Source organism: Podarcis gaigeae (assembly GCF_964106915.1).
Source record: "Podarcis gaigeae genome assembly, chromosome: Z".
NCBI lineage: Eukaryota > Metazoa > Chordata > Lepidosauria > Squamata > Lacertidae > Podarcis > Podarcis gaigeae.
The window spans coordinates 43099107-43125134 of NC_139691.1; the positions used below are offsets into that span (position 1 = coordinate 43099107).

At 44.2% G+C, this 26028-nt stretch overlaps 1 protein-coding gene and 1 long non-coding RNA gene across 14 annotated transcripts in view; one reads left to right on the top strand and one right to left on the bottom strand.

The window, feature by feature from the left end:
- The window catches only part of AFF2 (ALF transcription elongation factor 2), a 383311-nt gene that overhangs the window by 122974 nt on the left and 234309 nt on the right, over positions 1-26028 (bottom strand). The gene's annotated exons all lie outside the window — the stretch shown is intronic.
- Positions 12654-17754, top strand: LOC310837042. The gene is made up of 3 exons (XR_014560366.1): positions 12654-12815; positions 15303-15428; positions 16432-17754. It is a non-coding gene; the product is annotated as an uncharacterized lncRNA (long non-coding RNA).

Below are 26028 nucleotides of genomic sequence, written 5' to 3' on the forward strand. Positions count from 1 at the left end.
GTATTTATTTAAAGCTGTTTTTAGCCTCATCGTTTAGTCAAAAAGGCTCCCAGAGAAGCTTATGCAATACAGTGGTACTTCGGGTTAAGTACTTAATTCGTTCCGGAGGTCTGTTCTTAACCTGAAACTGTTCTTAACCTGAGGTACAACTTTAGCTAATGGGGCCTCCTGCTGCCGCTGCACCACTGAAGCACAATTTCTGTTCTCATCCTGAAGCAAAGTTCTTAACCTGGAGCACTATTTCTGGGTTAGTGGAGTCTGTAACCTGAAGCATATGTAACCTGAAGCATATGTAACCCAAGGTACCACTGTATCAGAAAGGGGGGAAAAAGGAATTACAATAAAAATGCTGCTTTTGACCTATAAAACCTAAGACAACAGCGTAAGGACACAATGACAGCCACTAGTTTCTATTTTCTCAGACACATTGATGGTGTCAGAACTTGCCAGCATGCTACTTTGTGAGATGGGTCAGGGCCTTCATTTTCCAAACTTGACTGCATTATCAAACTGGCCTTCCAGGAAATACAGTTCCTGACTTTGATAGTATTTAGAGTGCCTGCACAATCCGTTTCCATTTAGTTTGGAAAAGAACAGGGCTGGGATCCTAAGAACTACATGAATGGTTCAGTCCAAGAAGTGTACTGTTCCTACTCAGATGGCTCCCCATTCAACTTTGAGAAGAGTCTCTGGAGGCAGATGATGCAGTCATATTGCAGAAGCTAAGCAATTCTGGGTCCAGTTAGTACCTGGATGGGAGACCACTTGGGAACTGTGTGTCTGGAAGGAAGGTGAGATATAAACGTTTGCTTTTTTTAATTGGATAATTAAGAGGTAGGCTCTTGGCAACAGCTGAGTAACCATAAGCTTGTAAAAACAATCAATGGTTTTGAAAATCCACTCCTGAATGAGACGCTGTGGCAGAATCAGTTTGCTGAGAGGGGAGGGGCTGCTATGCTAGCTTCCCAGCAGGTGGGGCACAGTTACATATCAGAAGAGAAAGGGACAAAGTGATGGGGTGGTCCATGAAGTGCGAACACATCAGCAGGAAGGAATGCCAACTTGAATAAAATATTGGGAGAAGGCATGCATGGACACATCATTTGAATGACAATGCCCATCAACTTGGGTGGGCCCTGGTCCCCTCAAATATGTCAACAGCAGTGCCTGATTGACTCCCCCAATGCAGGGTGCTCTTGTCAATGCCCCCCCTCTTGCTAGTGAGTCAGCCCTTGGCAGATTTCTGACCATGCCAATTACTGGTGCCAGCCCTGTGACACAATGTACAACTCGGTTCCCACTAGCATTTCTTCAGCATAGTGAGTGCAGAATTGTATGAGAAGCATGTGTTGGCTCCGTATCTGTTCCTAAACCGAACTCATGTAAAGTATGGAAAGGGTAAAGTCTCCTACAAGAAATGTTGGGTAGTGTCTGAACCCAGGCTCATAGTTAAGCTTCCTCCAGATCAACCACAAACTATAACCAATGTTTACAGTGTTTGCACTAAGCTGAGGTTTAGTTCCTGTAATGGCCTCCACTGCTTGTGGATGACACTACATTTTGCTGCCCCCCCCCCCGTCCCTTGAGAGTTTAGGTTTTTTGTCCACAGAGGAAACATAAAAGCCACACTGACAGCGGTTGCGGGCTTGGCCTGCTGTAAGAAATATCTATACACATTACCTCTGATGATAGGCAATAAGCCTGAAAGCTTTCCTTACCTGCCCTGACTTCTAAGGGGGAGCTGAACTTGAACATGGATGCCTCATTGATGGTTTACTGGCATTTTTATAGCGCTATTCCATTGGAAAAGGCCTCTGTCATTATTTTCTGGGTGATATTTCAACCTCAGGTCACCAAGGTTCATAGAAAAGTCAATTAATCAACTGGTTACAGGGAGCATAAAGAACTCCTGGTAGCCATTTCCCATCTAGTGTGAAAGGAAAGGGAGAATTGATGGAAGGCTTGGGTTGTTGGCTGTTTGGCCATTCCTGATGAATCCTTCATTAGCTGCAGGATATTTTTGTATTTATTTAGTATCTGAACAATGCACTCAAGGCAGTTCACTGTTTCAAGTAATGGTTTACAATTTAATAGGCATCGGGGAGGGGTGGGGAAGAAAATGAGGGGGGAAGGAGAAACTAAGTAGATTCAATCCCATACGTGAGGCAGCTTGAAGAGGGAAGGGGCAGTTGGACTTGGCCAGCCCAATGGAGGGCGTCTCATGTCACCCTCTAAAACAGCCAGATCTCTCTATTTAGCTAACTTCCTAACTACATTTGCATACTACCTATCTACCAATAAGTTTGAGGCAGTCTCCAGTTGAAAATAACGCATTGCAATTAAATCGTAAAAATCATGCCTTGCAATTTAATATAAAACTGAGAAAGAGACACTCTCAGGCATCATGCCCATCTGGAAGACAGTTCTGGGAAGGAGGAGGAGTCAAATAAACTGAAGGAAGAGTCCTTGCTGCTCAGCTCTCCTTTTTCATCCAGGTGGAATGGTGCAAATGATGAAGGCAGCTCTGAGAAGGGAGGCACTATCTTGCACTTGGTCCTAGCTCAGGGCACTCTAATTTTTCATACCAAGTGGGCCACAAGAGTACTTCAACATGGAACCTTGTTGCATGAGGGGTTGGGGGGGAGTGAGGCCAAAATTTGATGCTCCCTCAGCCCTCATGCTGCCTTTTCAAAGCTCGCTAATGTTCTGTCAGGGTTGTAGAGCCCTCCCACCTTCTTCCCAAAGCTGGGAAAGCACTAACTAGGCTTTGGGAAGGAGGTAGGATGATCCTGTCAGAGTGCTTACACTTCCTTACCTTACCTTACCTGGCTTTGGGAAGGCAGTGCAAGGATTGTGGTGCGTGTGTCAAAAAAGGCCTCGAGGGCTGTTGTGCCCTCAGGCTGTGTGTTAGACTGCCCTGAAGAAACAGGCAATAATCGCTCCAAACCTGACAACTAGGAGGGGACATCATACTCCACAATATGGGTTCTCTTGTCAACAATCATAATACACATTATAGTTTTTATTTCTCCTATTGGCCCATTATGGGTCAATCGGGAAATTAAAGGTGAATGGAACATTTGTAGACTTTAGATATGCTCCCATAGTTTATATGGAAAAGAAACTAGAAACATAACCACTGTGAGCATTCTGAACATTATCTCTAATCCTGCTCTCTTGATATATAAGCTCTGCTGGAACAGGCCAATGGCTAACCCAGTTCAGCATCCTCTTTATCACAATGGCCAACCAGATGCCCTAATGAGAAGTCCACAAAGAGGGCCTCTCTGCACTAGGATTCTCAGCAACTGGAATTCAGAGGCACATAGCCTCTGAAAGTGGAGGTACAAATAGCCATTGTGGCTAGGATCCACTGATAGCCTTGTCCTCCATGAATTTGTCTACTCCTAGGTTAAACAGTAAATACAATTACTAAGTATCAAGGAGGCATTGGTAACCCCAAACTACAAAGCTGCTATGGTTCAGATCTAGACTATGTGGGTAGAGAAGGAAAAGATCTACAACAAGTTAGATTTCTTTTTAATTTTTTTTAAAGCAATGATAAATACAAATTTTCCTACTAAAATTAGGTTTTTCTATTCAAAATGAATTTTAATTTTTTTAAAAAATATATAAATGTTGTTATTCTGAAAGAAGAACTTGGTTGATATTAAACATTCTGAATGTAGGTAACCAAGACAACAACCCATTAAGCAGTGTATTCTGCAGGATGTAGCTCAAGGGTAGAACACCCGCTTTGCATGCAGAAGGTCCCAGGTTGAATCTCTACAACCTCCAGATAATCCCCTGGAGAGCCACTGGCAGTCTATGCAGCTAGATGAACCATTGGACTAAGCTTTCTATGTTCCAAGCACATTGTAAGCTTAGTATAAATCAGTACAGTGGTACCTCAGGTTACAGACGCTTCAGGTTACATATGCTTCAGGTTACAGACTCCGCTAACCCATAAATAGTGCTTCAGGTTAAGAACTTTGCTTCAGGGTGAGAACAGAACTTTGCTTCAGGGTGAGAACAGCTGCAGCAGGAGGCCCCATTAGCTAAAGTGGTACCTCAGGTTAAGAACAGACCTTTGGAACGAATTAAGTTCTTAACCCGACGTACCACTGTACATCTAAAAAAATCACAAAGTATCCAGTATCCACTCATACACAGTGTAAACAATACTCTATTTATTTGTAAATTAGCATGCGTTAGTGATAAGAATTGCATTATTGCTTAAGAAATACATGAAGATGTTTCAGTGGCACATGATTTAAAGCAATGATTTCACAGAACAGCCCTGTGCACGTCTACTCAGAAGGATGGCTCAAGTGGGTATATGATTGCAGCCTCATTCATGGAATTAAATTGCCTTGATTTTAAATCATTCTGCCCTACTTGAGATACGCCTTAGTTAAAACTGGAATATTGGAAAGTTATAACAAAAATTGTCCCAGGATTCTCCAAGGTATACTGAGCATTAATTTCATAGTGTCATTCCTGGAAAAATGAGGGAACCTGTACATAAATATTATCAAATGGGTTTGTGGTTTTCAGACAGAGTAATTTTCTATGGAAAGAAGCTGCATTGCCTGACTTTTAGTGCCACCAGAGGCAGCCATTCTCTTCTCCACCCCCTGCCATCTCAAGAATGGGTTTGCAATTTGCTATTAACATTTACAGTGGGGGTCTAATAAAAGAAAAAAAATAACTTTATGCATCTATCTGCATTATACGAACTAAGTACAGTATATTCCTGTCTATTCAGAATATGGAGCCACTTTAGAATTCAGTATCTCCTGCAGTCTGACTGCAGTGGGAGAAAGAGTGACTCTATTGGTTTGTGCACTGAAATACAGTAAGTGGAGAGGAGAAAGATCTGAATGCCAAGATTTCATTGTGGAAAGTCTAAATGTCATGGAGTTTGCAGGGTTTCAGAACATTGTCCATTCATAGTCCATTGTCTCCATTCTCACCAACTGGGCATGGCCCATCCTTCCCCCTCACAGAGACCACCAGTTCCATCTGCCTGTGAAGAGGAGCATCTAAGGCAGGGGGAGAGATGGTATCAGCTGAGGCCTCATCAGCCTACCTGCCGTAGCAGGAAAAACAAGAAGCCAGCAGGTGCCAGATTGGAAGGGCCCATCTTGCAAGGTCAGCAACTTCATACTGCATTGGGGTCCCTCCCAGGAAGGTTGGGCAACCATGTTACCCCCACCCCCAAGGGGCTGACCCATCTCTGAGCAGAGGTGTTGTATGCTGACAAGGTCTGGCTCTTGTCAGCAATTGTACCATTAGCATTTGCCACTAAATGCAGATTTTCCCAATTTGTAGCTCCATCACTTTGGGGGGAATCCTATGGCAAGATGTGCCAGGATAAGCAGTTTAGGATGCAGTAGACATTCAGTTCAATCCTCAGCTCATCTGGGTACATGGTGGCATAACTTGCTCATCCTGGCTCAGCCACGGCCCAATCAGCTGAGCCAAAATTGGCTCAGCCAAGGCCAGGGGAAGTACACAAGGTGGAGCATTCCGTTTTGGTGGCAGGATTAGAGAGGAGGCACTTAAGTTGGAGCCTAAACCCATTTAGCTTGGTCATGTGACCTGGAAATCCAATGTAAAGCACTACATTAAAGACTTGGTTTCCCTCTGCCAGGCGTTAGTAGAACTGTAGCCCCGCAGCTGAACAGGGTTTAGATCTGGTATAGCTTTTACACCAGCTCACCTTACACCAGCTTCTTGTGTATAGGATTGCTTTCTTAGCGACACGTCTACCCTACTTCCCTTCTCCCACACACCTTCTTAAGCCTCATTTTCAAGGGATCCATTCCCGCCCCCCTTCAGTGGACCTATTCCCACCCCACCCTCAACAGGTGACATTGCTTACTGGCCAAGTTTATGCTGTTTTATCTTTGCAATTAATGGAATTTTAGCATCGCACAGAGTGTCATAAATACAATAGCACTCTTAGTCCTAAAAGCTAGCACAATGCGTACCCATGGATCCAAATGGTTTCCAGAGAGTGGTAGGGGATGCTTTATCTCATGTTGATGGCCTTTCAGCTGATTCCCTGGTGGCCCGCTGGAATGTGGAGTTAACCAGGGCTATTGACTGTTTGGCTCCGAAGCGCCCTCTCCGATTGAATGGAGCCCAGACAGCCCCGTGGTTTTCCACGGATCTGAGGGCAATGGAACAATCGTTGAGACGGCTAGAGCGCCGGTGGCGGATAACTCATTCCGAATCTGACCGGACACAGGTTAGAGCTCAACGTCGAGCCTACCAAGTCGCGATAGCGACGGCGAAGAAGAATTTCTTCACCGCCTCTATTGCATCTGCAGAAAACAGCAGGAGACTTTTTCAGGTGGTTGACAATTTAGCGGAACCACCTGCAACATCGGGGCCCAGTACGGGCCACATGTTCTCCTGCAATGATTTTGCAAAGTTTTTTTGCAGATAAAATCGCTCAGATTTGGGAAGAAGTAGACTCCACCGTGGGAGCAGGGCTGGGGCGGGAGAGTGCTAGAGTTTTGTCTAGTCAAGTTGAGTGGGATCAATTCCAATCTGTTACTTCTCAGGATGTGGAGAAGCTGCTTGGACGAGTGAAACCAACCACCTGTCTCCTGGATCCTTGCCCATCCTGGCTTATAAAAGCTAGCCGGGAAGGACTGGGCGATGGGCTTCGTGGGGTGGTGAATGCTTCCCTCTGTGAGGGAGCCTTCCCAGACCCGCTGAAAGAGGGGGTTATTAAACCGCTTCTTAAAAAACCATCTTTAGATGCGGCCACAATGGCCAACTATCGCCCAGTCTCAAATCTTCCATTCTTGGGCAAGGTGATTGAGCGAGCGGTTGCTGAACAACTCCAGGCATGCCTGGAAGAAGCGGACAATTTGGATCCCTTCCAGTCGGGATTCAGGCCTCATCATGGGACTGAAACTGCCTTGGTCGCACTGGTTGATGATCTCCGGCGGGCTAGGGACAAAGGTGAGAGCTGTTTCCTAGTTCTGCTGGATCTCTCAGCGGCGTTTGATACCATCGGCCATAACATCCTTCTGGACCATCTTGAGGGGCTGGGAGCTGGGGGCACTGTCATACAGTGGTTCCGCTCCTTCCTCCTGGGCCGTGTTCAGAAAGTGGTGGTGGGGGATGAGTGTTCAAACCCCTGGGCTCTCACTTGTGGGGTGCCTCAGGGTTCTGTCCTCTCCCGCATGCTTTTCAACATTTACATGCAGCCACTGGGAGAGATCATCAGGAGGTTTGGGCTGGGTGTTCATCAGTATGCGGATGATACCCAGCTCTACCTCTCTTTTAAATCAGAACCAGTGAAGGCGGTGAAGGTCCTGTGTGAGTGTTTGGAGGTGGTTGGAGGATGGATGGCGGCTAACAGATTGAGGTTGAATCATGACAAGACAGAAGTACTGTTTTTGGGGGACAGGAGGCGGGCAGGTGTGGAGGATTCCCTGGTCCTGAATGGGGTAACTGTGCCCCTGAAGGACTAGGTGCGCAGCCTGGGAGTCATTTTGGACTCACAGCTGTCCATGGAGGCACAGGTCAAATCTGTGTCCAGGGCAGCTGTTTACCAGCTCCATCTGGTACGGAGGCTGAGACCCTATCTGCCTGCGGACTGTCTCGCCAGAGTGGTGCATGCTCTGGTCATCTCCCGCTTGGACTACTGCAATGCACTCTACGTGGGGCTACCTTTGAAGGTGACTCGGAAACTACAACTAATCCAGAATGCGGCAGCTAGACTGGTGACTGGGGGCGGCCGTTGAGACCATATAACACCGGTCTTGAAAGACCTACATTGGCTCCCAGTACGTTTCCGAGCACAATTCAAAGTGTTGGTGCTGACCTTTAAAGCCCTAAACGGCCTCGGTCCAGTATACCTGAAGGAGCGTCTCCACCCCCATCGTTCTGCCCGGACGCTGAGGTCCAGCGCCGAGGGCCTTCTGGCGGTTCCCTCATTGCGAGAAGCAAAGCTACAGGGAACCAGGCAGAGGGCCTTCTCGGTAGTGGCGTCCACCCTGTGGAATGCCCTTCCAGCAGATGTCAAAGCGATAAACAACTACCTGACATTCAGAAGACATCTTAAGGCAGCCCTGTTCAGGGAAGTTTTTAACATGTGATATTTTACTGTATTTTTGGTTTCTATGGAAGCCGCCCAGAGTGGCTGAGGAGGCCCAGCCAGATGGGCGGGGTATAAATAATAAATTATTATTATATTATTATTATTATTACAGAGCACCGCAAAGCTAGACATTACTCTGACATTAGGTATCTTCATGTTAGGCTCAAATTGATTTCTACACTTCTGTGCTGTTGAGCAGGGATCAAGGATGCCATTCAGGGATTTAAATTATATACTGTGGCTCTACTACAGGACAACGTTAAGAGCTCTTAAAATCATCCTGCTAGTGCAGCCTTCTCGCCCTCGTCCCCCGATCTTGTACCAGTGGAGTTCTTTGAGGTTCTGGTTAGGTTCACTGATTATGGTTTCACATTCACTAGTACTGATTTCTACCCTATTAGCCATTTCATAAGAAGCTGCCTTATACCAGGGGCAGCCAATTCTTCCATACAGATCAGAACTGTCTATGGGCTTATTCACAGCTCTGTTTGCCCTGCTGCTGCTTCCCAGGGAAGCCCAATCTTTAGTACTGAATTGGAGCCAACAACAATCAGGGTTTCTGCAGATTGCCATTTGTTCTGATTTAGCACTCAGGAGCAGATTTTCCCGGAGCAAGCAGTGGGGCAAAGGTAAAACTGCTTGGACCTTTGTCCAAAAAGAGTGGGCCAAGCAGAAAACTGCTTGGAAAGAGGAGGTATGGACAAGCCCTGTGATGATTGACAGCAGTCAGAGATCTAGGACAAGGCTATTTCATGTTACCAACTACCTGGTTTATTTTTTTCTAAGTTGGAAATGCCTGAGATTGAACATGGGACCTTTTTCCTGCAATGCATACATTGCAAAGCATTGTAAGAGGCAGTGGCGTAGCGTGGGTTGTCAGCACCCGGGGCAAGGCAAGTATTTTGCGCCCCCTAACCTGTGGATTTGCGCCCCCTAACCCTAACCCCCAGATGTTGCACCCGGTGCGGCCGGCCCCCCCTGCACCCCCCACGCTATGCCACTGGTAAGAGGATTGGAAAAATTATTGGGGGACAAGGCTATCCATGGCAACTAGCCATAATGGCTATGCTCTGCTTCTATGGTTGGAGCAGTAGTGCTTCTGAATACCAGTTGCTGGAAGCCCCAGGAAGGAAGAGTGCTCTTGTGTTTTGGTCCTGCTTACAGGTTTCCCCATAGGCATCTGGTTAGCCACTCTGAGAACAGGATGCTGGACTAGATGGGCCCTGATTCAGCAGGATCTTTTGATGTTCCTAATCTAACACTTGAGGTATGGCCACTTCTCTTGATTCTGCACCATTACACATGACCAGATAAGAAGCCCAATGAGTGAGGAGCGTGACAAAGTGCTTGTTTGATGGTTTGCCATGTGGCAACATGGATCTTTCATCTCCAGAATATTCTGCAGTGAAGGCATGAAGAAGAATTTGGATTTGATATCCTGCTTTATCACTACCCAAAGGAGTCTCAAAGTGACTCACATTCTCCTTTCCCTTCCTCCCCCACAACAAACACTCTGTTAGGTGAGTGGGGCTGAGAGACTTCAAAGAAGTGTGACTAGCCCAAGGTCACCCAGCAGCTGCACGTGGAGGAGCAGAGACACGAACCTGGTTCACCAGATTACGAGTCTATCACTATTAACCACTACACCACACTGGCTCTCTGTGGGGGAGACAAGATGCTGCCCCCCTTGCCCAGTTCCATTTTAAGTAGCTGATCAGGCTGGCCCCTGAAACTTACTTCAACACTGCTGATGGGACAGTGTTCTCCTGAGAGCAGCAGTCTAGCTGAGAGGGCACAGGGCAGACTTTGTGGGCAACATAGCTCTGTCTTCCATTAGCACAACTCATTCACCTCATGCAGCTTCCTCACTCTGTCTAATGGCAGGGCTGGCCCTGAAGTGTCAGTTGACTGGAAACAACTGGCCTAGAAATGTTCACACTGATAAAGCAATTTGTCCAATCAATACATGTACCTGGTTGTTTTTTTCAGACTCCTCCTTTTAAATTATGTCTGAGTGACATTAGCAGAACATTCCACAACAAATGCAAATGCTTAGAAATATTGTATTACCGGTTGATAGAAGGATGGGTAAGCAACATAAACAGTTAACTACTGCTGTGTGCACTTGTTCATTCTATTAATGCCCTTGCTTTTGATTGTCTTCCCTAACGAAGTATGTCTTTCATCAGGCAGTTAGCACAGTTTCTAGGGGTGGGTTTGAGGAGAGGGGACATGATTATTGATCCAATAGATTGCAATAGCTCTTTCTGAGCCATTCCCATCAATCATTTCAATGCATATTCAATGAGCTTTAATCTGCAAATTTGTCACATTTGGAAGTCATTATTCTTTAATGGATTTATTGTTTGTTTTTTGTGTTTTTAAATATGATGCATTAATTCTGCTTTGTTCACTGCATGCTTAGTCACTTTTTGTGAGGGGGAAAAATAGAGTATAAGGCAGACGTCAGCTGTGTCTGCTAGGTTGCAGGATAAGCCCTGCCTCAAGACCAAGCATTTAGTCTGCTTAGACTAGGGGCCCCTCCAGCTTTGTTCATGAGGATTAATGCTCTTGGTGGTATTGGGGCAACTATATATGATGCTGCTTTCAATACGGCTTGCACCAGGGGAGGCAGGCATACTGCTTCATCTCCAATTGGTACACTCTTGCTTTGGTTGCCCCTCCAGACAGCAATAATTCAGTAACATTGGGGAAGCATCGCAGAACAACTAAAAAATTAGAATGATGTGTGGATGGTCCACTATAAATCCACCACTAATGTACAATTAGGCCTCATTCACAGTGTGCATTTAAGGCACTTTAAACATAATTCTCAGAGTAGTATAACAGTCATTACCTCTTCCCAGGGAACTCTGCTGGTTGTTGCTCTGTGAGGGTAATAAGAGTCTTCTAACAACTCTCAGCACCCTTAACAAACTACAGCTCCCATAATTCTTTGGGAGAAGACATGGATGTTTAACGTGGTATCATAGTGCTTTAAATGTATGGGTTGAATGTGGCTTTACTGCATCCATGGCATGTTGCAGAATTCTTCCCCAAACCCTCCCACAAAAATACCCAGTTTGGAGGGCTCCTAAAAACCAAACCCTTTGCATCCAGACTCTATAAAACCCCAGCAGAAGTCACTTTTACAATACTATTTTGTTGTTGTTGTTAATTCGACACAGAGTACACAACCAGCTTATCAGGCTTGTGACAATCTCTAACTATTCGCATTGCACATAAGCCTAGCCTGCACCATCTCAGTTTTTCCAGTCCTATTCCAGTTAGCTGTGGATTCGTTAAATGGCACCATTTCCCAAGGATAAAAAGGGATTAGTCCACTGGGCCCAAAGCACAATAAGATCCGACGAAAACAAATATTTTTAACGACACAGATCTCCTTTATGATGCTAGTCTGTTAACTTGGTGCTTATGGAGTTTGGAAAATAGCACCTTAGTGGTTTATCTTTCATAGTTTCCTATAATGTGTTTACAAAGTCCCTGTTACTGCTATATGCTTATATATTTTGATAAACGGCACATGCCACCGTAGTGTGCCTTTGGAGAGTTCACTACTCTTCTTGTTGTTATTTAGCTTTGTTCTTGGCACAGAACCCTCTCCCCACTGGCCCCTATTCCTGTGGTCGGTAGGCAATGATTGCAGAATTAAAGGCCAGGTGAGCGAAATGGTCACATTCCAAGAAATGCAATTAACCAGTTTTATTTCTTATTAAAACTTGGAAGTGTGCTTTCACTTCATGTACTACTGCTTGCAGGAGAGGGTACCATTGGCTTTGTCAAAAACTGAGAGCCACTGTGGTGTAGTGGTTAGAGTGTTGCAGTAAGATGTGCAAGACCTTAATTCAAATCCCCACTCAACTATGAGGCTCATTGGGTGACCAGTCACTCACTTTTGGCATGGGGAGGAAGGAGAACCATGCATACCATCTTCAGCTCCTTGGAGGAAAGGTAGGATATAAATGTAATACATAAAAATAATTAAACAGAAAAAGAGATTAATTGGGCAGAACTGCCCACAGAACACAGAATGTGCGCTCTTGGAAACAGCTGTGCCAGATTGCAGTACTAATCCCAACTTTTGCCAAAAGGCAAAGAAAAACGAGACAACTCCAGTTTTGTTTATTGATTATGGATGAAGGTCACTCACTTTAGCCAAGGGTCCGTGTAGCAGTTGCTGACTGCACTTCCCTTCCTACGCCTTGGAGACTGACCTTATGCATGGATGGTGGTGGGCTTCAAAGGGCACTTTTGGCCATGATGGCCTATTAAGATGGGAGCACCTGACATAGGACCCAAAACATCAAAGGCTACAATGGTGATCTCTGAATGTATCCAGAACACATTCTAATCTGACATAAGTATCTCTAATAAGGAATGTCTATGTGTTTACACCCACCCACACCCACCCACAAATATGGAAGCAATCAAATAACCATTTTTCTTTAGAATTACTTACTTTTAGGATGCTTCCTCTCTTCGGCAATTTACAGACTGCCTCTTTAAATTACACAGATAGCCCCTCCTCCAGCTGATGACATCATAATGTCAACAGCTCACATTTTATAGAAGGCTGTCAACCCCCAGATAAGCTGGTGGTTTCTGAAGGCTTGTGTATATGTCACAACTTTCTCCTTTCACCACCACACAGGTACGGGGGAACCAAGCTGTGAGTACCACAATATCCACGTGATGTCAATGCCATCAGTGTGAAGGTTTTATAAAAATGTAAACAAACAACAGCCAGGAGTGAGGGGAGGAACAGCACCAGGAGGTGGGATGGGGGAAGATTAAACTTTTCCCTCTGCAGAGATCCCACATGTTATCCCTTTAAATTCCTATTTGCTTAGAGAAGTAAGACTCCATTGCTGGCCATGGTAGCTCCAGCCTGGACCCAGAGGGAGCATTTTCACCAGGGAATATGTCAGAAGGGGAAAGGGTTAAGCACCACCCAACTGGGTTCTGAAACTACTGTTTACATGAAACATGACAATAACTGCATTGGTACAATTACCAATGAAATTAGGAATTATTGACTAGAAGTTTCATACAATTTGAGATTTCCTTCTAATATTAGTGGCAAATTTCCTCCCTGCCTAACGACTCTCAGCACTCTTAAAAAACTACAGTTCCCAGGATTTTTTATATACAGTTTAAAGCAGTATGATTTTCCTTTAAAAGTATAGCACAGGTGGGGAGCCTTAACAAATAAATCTCTTCAAAAGATAAAATCTTTCATTCTTCCATTTCTTTTTTCCCTTCCATTTGTCCTTTCTTTTTTATGTATATACAAGTAAAGGGGGAAAGCAGATTATTTCAATTAAGGAGCAGTCTTTGACAATGGTAAGCAATCTTTCTCCAGAGTTCAAAGCAACACTTGCAGTTTTAAGTTTCTTTTAGGCATATCTGTCAGGATCTAATTTTCAAGGCACAGTTGCCATGGCAGCTTCTTTGAATTTTAATCTAGCACTAAAGGTCAAGACAGGTCAACAGCTTCAGTTCCTCTTCAATATTAGAATAAAGACACACATACACCCTGCAACAGCCTATACAACTTCTAACCTTAAAGGAATCCATGGGGGACACCCCAAGATTCTAAAATGAAGGATACGTAGAAATTCGTCTGGTACTATTGAAATCAAAGCTGAAATCAAACGTGGAGAGATGTTTCTCTTAAACGGAGTTAAGGACAGTGGTGCCTTTTGAAATTACTTTGATGTCTAGCTCTGGAGAAATAACTCTGTAAAATCTAATTGTTTTCTCAAATTTTATTCTATTAGTTTAGCAGTGTAAGTGATAACTGTATTATCCTATCCAATTGACTTTTACAGATTATTAATAGACTCCCCACCCCTCCCTTCCTAGATTGCGGGTGAGTTACTTTACTCATGGTGAGAGCAATGACGGGGGGGTGGGGGAGTCTGGAGGGTCTGCATTTCATATGCAGATCTTAGGTTGCAAGTAGTTTAAGATTTTGGATAACAAAAGCTTAAGCCTGTTGTTGCTTTTCATCAACCTGCATGTTTGCATCATGCTACCACATGGCAGCAGCAATGTTTGTATACACTGGAGGAAGACAGGGGAGAATTTTTTATCTACTTCTCATTGGAAGGTTAACCTCCCTAATTTTCACTTTCCAAAACAATACATAAGCTGAAGCCATCCTTTGAAAGCCTCACTGCTCTGAATTTTGCAATGCAGTTCATTGGTCAAGTCATGTGTACAAACTTTTACATACTGGGGTAAAGTGTCCATGAAAATGCACATACCAGTGGAAATAGCATAAAACTGCATAGAAAAAAAATTATGTATATTGGGCAAAATTGGCATACAAACATATATATGAACTGAAATTTGCACAAAAATATTTATAAAATTTCATGAGGGTTTTTTTAAAAATAATAATAATAATTAGAATAATTAGAATAATAGAATTGTAGCATTGGAGAAGATCACAAGGGTTACCTAGTCCAACCCCCTGGAATGCAGGAATCTTTTGCCCAATGTTGGGCTCAAACTCAGAACCCTAAGATTAAAAGTCACATGCTCTACTGACTGAGCTATTCCGGCTTATTAATTGGTGTGAAAATGTGGAGAACTTATCTTAAGAGTCCACCTGCACTATACATTAATACAGTGTCATGGCTCTCCCTAAACAAAATCCCAGGAACTATAGTTTGCTAAGGGTTCTGAGAATTGGTAGAAGATTCCTATTTGCCACTATTCAAGAGGAAAAGAGGGATTGATTCTTAAAGCACTCTGGGAATTGCAGCTCTGTGAGTAGAATAGGGATCTCCCATTTTAGCAAAAATTAAAGTAATATTGATGCAAACATGTACAAAATAGCAGATGAGTACAATAAACTAAGAAAAGGCCAAGGACTAACACCCTACACAAATCTGGAGTGAAGTCTGTAAGGCAGTTGGATGGCGCCTTCTATGCCTCCTTCTGGCAACTCCTGTAGCCAAGCTGTTGCAAATTTATTTCTCTGCTTTTATTTGGGTGACAGCAGTGTGGCCAATAGGGGGCACTTGCCATCTGGGTAGCCCAGGACCTCCGTACTCTCTGCCCAGGCTTGCACCCTAGGGAGGTTATTTCAGTGTTGCAAACTCAGCAAAAACAACAGGGAAGGCAGAGTTCACCCCTAAATCCACAGGCACTATATCTCTCCAGGGGTTAGACTTTACCCCTGAAGACACACTTTTCCATTGTGGCCCAAGACAGATGAATGCCAACAATAAACTACAAATAATACCAGCAAAGGCCTCTGAATGAACAAAAGGTAGCGATTTGATTATTTATTCATCCTCCTCCCCAAAAGTATGCTTTTAGGATTATCAGGAACGATCTTTTCCTAAAATGAAGGAAGATGTATAAAAGATAACTGATGCAATAAGAGATTAATCATTGCCAGCCATCCATATTCTTCAACTGGTGTTTTGAAGAAGAACGAAATGAGCTGCAACTGTACGAACTGTATGAATGCTTACATTGTGGCCCTAGCTTGTATTCATTTTGTGGCCTTGGCCTGCATTGTATGTAGTTAAACTGCATTATTCTGCTATTCTGTACATGGTAGCATCAATATTAGTTTTACCATTGCTAAATGGGATTCCTGTTACTTGGTCTCTCTATTGACTAGAAAACTGAACAGAAGCACTCCACGCTGCAATATTTTGTTGTTGTAGGGCCCACGTGTTACATTTTACATTGCTGCTTTCTTCACTGAAATTCAAGGTGACAAACTACTTGACATACCAAGCAGGGATGGAGCAAAAATCCATGATTTCTGAGACAATGTGCAAACTAAAACACAGCTATCTTTTTTAAATTTGTGATGCAGTTCTCTAACCAATGTTTACAAAAATGTATATAGCAAAGTAAAATGCGCACAAATATGAAGATGATCTTAGTCAAAATAAGATACAAAATGCATTATATTGGGGAAAATTGACCACAAAGATGTGTACGTTACTGAGAAGCGCATGCCATACAAATGAGATTAATGGGAGAAATTTGCAATAAAATGCTGATGAATTTTCGTGAGGATTTTTTTTTTAACTAATTAACAAATTGCTGCAAAATTGTGGGGAACTAAATTTAAGATTTGAAAATAAAAAAACTGGACAGACCTTTCCATTCCTAGTATCAAGTGGTTTCTCATGCAAGAACTGACCAGACTCAGATCTGCTTAGCTTTGGCAAGTTTGCAGCATTATGTGCCTTTGGTCTTTAATTTAGGGGCGCTTAAGTAGCACTCTCTTCCTTTTCATCTCTCTGTTTCAGTGTGTGAGATCAAAGTGGCAGAATATGAGCAAGAAGCATCTAGGGTTGAGCAATGACTCCTCCAGCACACTGGTGATATGCGGTCACATCAGAGGAGCTCCATTGCCATCCCTCAACATGCTATAGGCACCTTTCCTCTAACCAATGCCACACTCTCCCAACTGCTACATCAACTCAGTCTCACAAGAATCAAATGGCTGTCTCTCCTGAAATTGTAACACAATGGGATCAGCTCTGCTGTTTTTAAACCTGTCTTCCCAAACCCTGAAGTTCTGAGTTCAATAGGGGTACTCCTAGACTGTCATTATCTTGTTGGAGGAATGCAAGCATATGCTGCAAATTTAGATTTGCACAATTAATGTGGATTAATGCACTCTGTCATCCTAGCACAACAAATCTACTTTATATTTAAAAAGAGCTCATTTTCAAATCAGGAAAGTGATGTGCAAGTAACTGCAAAGTATAGGATGAACAGATGATTAACAGGAAGATGTAGAAAAACCCACTAGTAAATCAGGTTGGGTGTTCATTGTTGTATAACCGCCCTACAAACAAATCAGAATGAATGCTCAATAAAGATAATCTAACCTCCACATAAACTTTGTGCAAATAGATCAGGATGAATGCTCAATAAAAACAGGTTGTCTGGAGGAGCCCTGCCTTCTTTAGAGAAGGAAGAAATGGGGGGAAATAGCACCTCACTATATTTTACCTTCTGAGGCAACTGGGTACCAAAAAGCACTACGTAGCCATGTGTGTACTGACATCAAAATGGAGAGCTAATGGCTGAACCAATTCGTGAAATTCTTTTTCAATAGTACATCAAAGGCCTCACGCTTACATTTTTTTCTTATGGTTGGGCAGCTTGTTCCTGCCTCCTTTAAAGTACCAATTAGGCCTGAGATGCGCATGCAAATTATTCAGCACCGGGTCATTAAAATATAACCAAATTAAATTCCCATTGTCACAGAATCTTTTAAAGTAATTTATAAATATGTCAAGAGTAGGCTGCTTATTAGACCGGGCTAGCAAATATTTTATTCTGACGGGGAGGTTAAGATGCATGTGAGTCATTTGAATAATGAAAACAAATTAAAAGATTCATTTGTAAATTATTTTGAAGAATAGCCTCATCTGCAGGGGCACACCAATCTTAATTATTTGTCTGCATTAAATATAATCTGAATTGTCTATTATTAATGCTGCACTGAACGCTCGCCTGTTAATATTTTCTGTGGTATAGGTATGCTTTCAAAAGAGACAACCCATCCCAGTCCTTCTACATCTCTGAATGTTCACCTCCCCCCCCCCCACATTTCACAATTTCACAATACATACTTCTGCTGTGTTGTCACCCTGCCCCCTTTTCTCTCTGTCAATCAGTATAAGATTCCAGCCAATCAGGGGTCACAGAATGAATCTGATGGTATCAAGGTGCTGCATAACTAATCAGATGTGCTTATATGACAGCATCACTGAGGAAGAATGGAGGAAACTGGAACACAGAAAACTGACTTATACTGAGTCCAGACGCTTGCCTATCCAGCTCAGAATTGCCTGCACTGATTAGTGGCAGCTCTCGAGAGTCAATCACAGCCCTACAGGAAGATGCTGAGGCTTGAACCTGGGACTTCCTGCATGAAAAGCAATTGCTCTGCCACTGAATTTACTGCCCTTCCCCCAATTGATAAGGAAAAGCTTCCAGTTAGATCACCTACTTTCCCCACTGTATCAGCTAACACTTTCAGGACCTTTTACTGTCTCCCTCCTCCCAAATCACAAAACGTATCACCTGGTTTGGCCCATAGATGCACTACCACAAATGCAACGTGTTTCACTACAGCCCATCAATTTATGTCCATCAATGTTTTGTCAGCATTTATGAACCCTGCCCCACCCTATACTGAGCCTTTTCATTTCGAGGTTTTCAGCACAGCTGTTTCAGTACTGAGACTGACCTTTCCATCTTCTTTGCAAAGTACCTGTGGATTAGTTATTAGACCTGGAGCAGGAGACCAGCTACGTTTGTCCATCCTGGATTTTATAGGCATTGTGACTTTGCTGCTCAGTTGATCTTTCGTGGTATTTTATCTATTGTGCATTTGCTGTTTTTTAAAAATTAATAATAGACTAGCAATGATTTGTCATAATTGCTGGGAGTGATTTTCTGTTTAATTACTACTTGCTGATATTCTGAGAGTTAATTTTATCATGCAATTTTTATTTTTCAAATGGATGGTTGGATGTTACCTTATTTAAGTCATATATTTTTATAGCCCAATTTTTCATTATCACTTATTTGTACTGGACTGGATTGTCATAGAATGTGTGACCTTTATTGTATATTTGCTAAATCTATGACTGCCTTGTGTACAGCAATGTATAAGGTGGTATACGAATTGGAAACAAAATTAAATCAACACATTCAACTGCCTGTCATCAAATGTCACAAAACCAATTGATGCATATGTATGTGTGAACCAGCCTTTGAACTGTGCTCATGATGAGACAATGCGCAGAACCTAGTATAATGGATCCAAAACTATAGTTGCACATCAAGCGCATGCAAGACTGTTTATCCATCTAGCTCAGTATGACTTTCTCTGACAGTGATTCTCCAAGTTCTTAGGCAGGGAGGTGATGAATGTTGGAAGATTCAGAATAGATAAAAGAAACTACTTCTTCACACAGCACATAGATAAACTATGAAACTATGGAGGCAGTGATGGTCACCAGTATGGATGGTTTTAAAAGAGGTTTAGACAATTTCAAGGAGGATAAGGCTATCAGTACGTACTAGCTGTTATGTCTATGTTCCGTCTCCATGGCTGGAGTCTGTATGTCACTTAATACCAGTTGCTGGGAATCACAGAAGGGGAGGCTGCTGTTGCCCTCAAGTCCAGCTTGTGGACCTCCCTTGGGTATCTCTGATTCAACAGGGCTTATGTTCCTGGAACAATTTCTGAATGCTTCACTGTTGGAGCCGTTATGACTCTGAACACCAGCTGCTGGGATTCACAAGTTGCATGTTGCACTCAGGTTCTGGTTGCAAACTTCCCATAGGCACGTGGTTTGGCCACTGTGAGAACAGGAAGCGGCCACTGGCCTGATCCAGCAGGCTTTGCATATTTTCATCTACTGCTAGCTTAAGTGAAAATGTCTTGGGTTGACCATGTGGCCATCTGCAGGTAAACCACATGACCTAACACTTAACTGTGGCCCCTCCCCATCTATTTCCTAATACTAGAAAATTAAAAAGTAACATGTTTCCAATAAAAATAACAATTAGAAAATATAGGCGTGCTCATGCCTCTTTATGACTGCAAAAAGTTCAAAACTTGGGGGAGTTGGAGAGGAATTCAAATGCCACCACTGACAAGATTGCGTTGTTTAATGTTCCTTGTCAACTTCGAGAGAACACAACTGCATTTTGATTTGAATGTTCTGAAGAGCAATATTGACTGTTGTCACATTACCCAATATGAAAAGCTTGCTGTGAAAACCCTCTTGATGCTTGATTGCTCTTCATAAGGGGTTCCTGCTGGTTCATTTCAAAGAATGAATTACCTTTAATTCATAACATGAAGACATTGCCAGTTTTTGTGTGAGTTTTGTTTTCTGTGCTCCCAGGTGGCTCCTTTTGATGTGGCAGAGAAGTTCCAAAAAGATAAGATGAAACATTCTTCAAGAGTAGCTAGATATCATGAAGTGTGTTTCCTTTTTCAAACAGACTTCCAAGAAGTATACTCATAGTCTTTGGGGTTAGGAATCTAGTGGCAATTATCACTGAAAGCGCCAATCTTGTAATAATATAACTTCTAGCTCAGTAATGGCCCCTTGCTTATTTTTCATTGTTTTGAGCTCTTTAAAGACACTGTTTTGATTGGGGTTTGTTAAAGTGTTGAAGCAGCTGAGTTTCGTTCAAGACATAAATCTGTTGATGTAAGATGAGACTAAGACGCTGCTAAGATTCAGTATGCAAATGAACCTTTACACATTTCAATATATAGTATTAACTGGTTCTGACCTCACAATAACCCATGGTTTACCATGATGAGAGCAGCCCACAGGGAATCTCAGGCATGCACACTCTAAATGCTCCTCTTCTCCCCCACTGTGGCCATGAAGAAAAGAATGAAAACTTCCACTTACATTTTAAAAAAACTTTGTTTTTCAGTTTCTGAAAATGCTTATACCAATTGCCATATAATCCCCCCCAAGAAACATTCCATGCACATACAGTGGTACCTCGGGTTAAGAACTTACTTTGTTCTGGAGGTCTGTTCTTAACCTGAAACTGTTCTTAACCTGAGGTACCACTTTAGCTAAGAGGGCCTCCTGCTGCTACCGCGCTGCCAGAGCACGATTTCTGTTCTCATCCTGAAGCAAAGTTCTTAACCCAAGGTACTATTTCTGGGTTAGCGGAGTCTGGAACCTGAAGCGTCTGTAACCTGAGGTACCACTGTACAAGGCAAATGAAACTGCCAAACATTAAGCAAGTTTGTACAATAGTTTAGGAGTTCACTAAAGCAATTAAGTGCTATCCATTTTAGCAGGTTGTCCAGAATGAACAGTAGGTAGCTAGTCACTTCCATTTTTTGTTTAACACATTTTAGCATGTTACCGTAAACTGTGGTTAATCTTAACTCCAGGTTATTGAAAAAAGCCATCTGATTCATATCCCATGGTTTGAAACTGGCTGGCTTCAAACAAACTATTGCTAAGATTAACCATAGTTGTTGGATACGTATGAAAAGACAAGCTGCAGTTAATTAAAAATGGAAGCAAAGGGTTTCAATCTCCTCCTTGCAACTTTGCTGGAAGAGGAGGGGAAAGGGGGAGAATGCTGGCTCAAAGCTCACTGTGGCTCATTCATGTCATGATAAACCATGGCTATCTTGACATATTCATTTATAATCCTAAGAGGGCTTTAAAAACAAATCTTTGCAGACATGGGGCTCAAGAGTATATAAACATTAATATGATATTTGCTTGCAAATTTATTTTCTTTTCCTGTTTGTATTGAGCTACAATGTTGTCTGCACCTATTCATTACTGTCATCACCAACTTGTACCCAACCACATAATGATATGCATTTGCCCCGGTCGAAGATTGCCATGATTTTGTACCAATCTAAAGCCTTTGCTCAATATTATTTTGTAACTTAGGAGCACTTTCTTCTTTTACTTGGGCTTCTGCCTTGATTCTGTGGAACTGCCAGTCTCATAATACACTTCTGCTGATCTTTGGACATGTAGATGAATCATGGGATGTTGTCATGCCATTAAAGTATAATGTGTGAGCCTGTTTTAAAAAGGAACCGGTGAACCCAGAGAGAACCATCTGCTTGCAATCTGGTGGTTGGTTTTTCCTTTAACACACCCAGGATTGTAAGGACACATGAGTGCCTTTAAATATGTATCTTGAAATTGTTACTGAGGCTTGTGCTGTCCTCAAAATCACTAGTGCTTTTCTGGTTGTGAGCTGTTGGCCTGGATCTACTTGGAATCCATCCAGGGCCCATTTTAAATGAAGGACATCATGTTCTGTTTGTCATATTATTGAGCATTCTTGAGGACTTCCCTTAAAAGCCAGTCATAAGTAAAACGAGGAAGTGAAGAGTCATAAAAGGGATCCTTGTCATCAAATAACATTTTGAGCTCACTCTATTAACACACTGTTAAAAGGTCCTGGCTCATGTGCTAGGGAAGCTACTGAGAATGATTAAAGACTTGGAAAGGCAATGTTTGAGGATGCACACCAAATCCATCTCTTATTATTTCAAACAACCTGGCCAATTCCTTTCAAACCACCATTTCACCAGTTCCTGGAAACTGCAGGAAAGGACAGTGCTCTTCCACTCAAGTCCTGCTTGCGAGCTTCCCATATACATCTGGCTGGCTTCTGTCAGGGCAAAATGCTGGACTACATGGGCCACTGGCTTGGTCCAGCAGCCTTTCCTTGTCTTTTATGTATATTTAGAACTGCCCCTCCCCAAATGCATCCATGATGCCACTTCTTTTCATTCTCTAAAACTCCTGACACACCCCTCCTCTTTCTTTGAAAGCTTTGGTACAATCTCTTGGTACCTATTCCCTGCATTAAGATTGAGGGACCTATGGCCCTCGAAATGTAGCTGCATCTCCTATCATCCCTGGACACTGGCCATGCTGGCTGGGGCTGATGGGACTTTGAGTCCAACAATATCTGAAGGGCCACAGGTTTTCCAAACCAATACTCTGCTCCAGGTAGTAAGAGTCACCAAATACATAGGAAGTTCCACATTTTAGGATAAATGCAAACATTGAAATAAAATATACATTTAAATGCGTGTGTTTGTGTGTGTGTGTGTGTGTGCACGCAAGCACCCCCCTCCAGATTAAAGCTGAAATGTGATCAAATGGGGTCACATATGTGAAACAGACACAAACTGGGGTGGATGTTCTGGTCACCTAAGATGGCCTCCATAAAACATCGTAAACCAGGTGTTGGGAAACTTTGGTCCTTCAGCTATTACTGAACTACAACTCCCATCAGCCCTAGAAATGTAACCAAAGACCAGGGATGATGGCAGCTGAAGTTCAGAAAAATCTGGAGATTCAAAGATTCATCACATCTTCTATAAATACCCCTCCCTGCTTCTTCAAAACTGGCTCAACTATATATCCATAGGACCCAGGGGCAGGAAGCAACAGCAAAGGTTTTGCAGATCTTCCTTTGGAAAGTAAAAATAAAAGTAACTTTTTTTATTTCAGCTTTGATCTGTCATGTGTAAAATCCATCACCTTCCCTGAGAATGGCAGATCATTCCTCACAGGATTCTGATTGATAGTGCTGGAACCTTAGATCAAGCAGCAAAACAATAAGAGAGGCTGGTTCATAAAACGTACTCTCCGTGTCTCTGGTTTTATATTTGGCTTCCTGTAGAGAGAGCTTTGGTCCCATTAAATGCACTATATACCACTGAGCCTAGAAATGCACTCTCCTCCTCATCCTGAAAGCAGGCATATAACCATATACACCATGATTGACATATCTACTACTGCTTGTTATAAACTACGGAAACACTTTTTGTGATAAACTCAACTAATTTTTTTTTTCCAGCGCACAATTCCAGCCTATCTGTTTAAAGGAGCAAAACCATTTTTTTAAAAAGCGAAGATGTCAACTATTTTATTGTAGAAATGGCACACTGATGTAACCTTGAAATAGGCTGCATACATGCTAACCTGCCTGAAGCACAAAAACACAGTTTTTTTCTCAATCTGGACTTGTCTATGCTCATCCTCACCATACTGCTTTCAATCTACACAAGGTTAGGTGTGGTTACTTGAAAACCTCCCCTTGATTAGGTTATCCATGCCTTTTTCTCTCTGCACATGCCCCAGGTGAAGGAAGAAGGAAGTAGTGATTGAAATATTGGAATACGGCCACCTACATTATGCACAACGGGTGGCGCTGTGGTCTAAACCACAGAGCCTAGGGTTTGCTGATCAGAAGGTCGGTGGTTTGAGTCCCTGCAAGGGGGGGAGCTCCCGTTGTTCAGTCCCTGCTCCTGCCAACCTAGCAGTTCGAAAGCACGTCAAAGTGCAAGTAGATAAATAGGTACCGCTCCAGCGGGAGGTGAACATCGTTTCCGTGCTGCTGTGGTTCGCCAGAAGCGGCTTAGTCATGCTGGCCACATGACTCGGAAGCTGTCTGTGGACATATGTTGGCTCCCTTGGCCAGTAAAGTGAGATGAATGCTGCAACCCCAGAGTCGCTTGCAACAGGACTTGTCAGGGGTCCTTTACCTTTTTACATTATGATATAGCTGGGAACACCTAAACCTGTTTTTCAAATGGACACACTGCAGGGTAACAGAGAATCAGGCTGCAACAAGATTATGTTTTCTGAATTAATCCAGTTTCTCAATAAGAGCTTATTGGGGGCATAAAAACATGCAGTATTTTTTCTACATAGAAAAAAGAAGAACAAAGACTCGGTTTTTGTCGATTCTAGATTAAAAATGCCATAGCTATGAAGCAGTGGCGTAGCGTGGGGGTGCAAGGGGGGCCGGCCGCACCGGGCGCAACATCTGGGGGGCGCACTCGCCGCCTCCGGAGTTGCCAAAGAGCCTCGGGCGCAGAGTTTAACTCTGAGCTGCCTGTGATGTGGAGGGCACGACTGTTCCGCGGGGAGCGTGGTGTGGATCTGTACCGTTTGTCGCTTTGATCTGGCGCCTTTTGCGGAGAGCACACGACGGGCACGTCGCTTTGCGGGAGCCGGGGAGAGGAACCTGGTTCAGTCCCGCTTCTCTTGTGAGCCCCCCCGCCGCCTCCCGCTGCCCCCGCTGCGCTTCTCCGCCCCTGCCCCTTCTCGCTGTCAGCAGCCGTCTGTCTGATTTGAGAGGAGAACGGAGGCGAGGCGAGGCGAGGCGGCTGCAGCCAGCGACCCCCCTCCGCCTCCCACCCCGGGGCTACCAGAAGCCCCCCTCGGCTTCGGCTGGGGACAGAGAGCGCGCCTGCTCTTCCCTGCGGGCCGCTGCCCCATTGGAAGGGCAGCGAAGGAGCTGCAAGCCGGGGTGCGCGCCATGAGCCTCAGCCTTGGGGTTCAGGGGCCAGTGGTGGAAGCAGGGCCAGTGGTGGAAGTGCGGTGCTTTCCCCGGGTTGCTGGGCGCGGGGAGCCCTCGGGGCGCGGGAAGAGGCAGCGCTCCTGGCTGCAGGTCCGAGGCCCGGCTGCTGCCCGCCTCTCGCGGCAGGAGGGAGTTGCGCTGCCGCCGCCGCCGCCCGCAAGGCTCCTCTCTGGCCGGCCTGCCAGCTGGGCTCATCCTCCTTGCCAGCGCAGGCAGCGGGCTCTGCTCCCGGGGGACCTCCCCGGGGAGCGCAGCAAAGGGGCGCCCTTCTCAGCCTCCCCAGCAAAGGGGCACAAGCAAAGGGCACGTCCCGGCGCCGTGGTCGTGCCCTTTGCTCCGCTGCAAGCCACGCTGCCGCTCGCCTTCGCCTTTCACAACAGCCCCACAGGGTAACCCAGGCTGCGAGGTCAACCCAGCGAGAACTCTCCGAGGCTTCTCTCGGGCCCCAGACCAGCCCTCCAGCGCCGCCACGGCCGGTCTCTTGAGTCCGTTGCCAGGCCACGGAGGGCCAGCAGCCAAGCCTGACAAGCGCAGAATATAGAGGCTTGGTAGGGGGGGCGCCACGGCATGGGGCGCAAATTACTTGCCTTGCCCCGGGTTAGGGGGCGCAAATTACTTGCCTTGCCCCGGGTTAGCGGGCGCAAATTACTTGCCTTGCCCCGGGTGCTGACAACCCACGCTACGCCGCTGCTATGAAGCCATATTGTGTTCTCAACAACACAATGACATTCTGCTGATGTGCTAACACCATTCTGCAGAAAAAAAGCAGGGCGTAGAGAGCACCTTGTGGTTCGCCGCTGGCTGAGCAACTTCCTAGCATTCCCACCTGTGACACACACAATTCCCTCCCCCACCAGAAAGTCAACACTGTTTTGCAAAACAGCTAAAAATAAAATGACAAGAGTGGTTTTGCTACTTCCCTATCAAAAGGTATTAACAAAGATGGCCTGAGCATATATGCTCAATGCTCAGAGTCCCTAAAC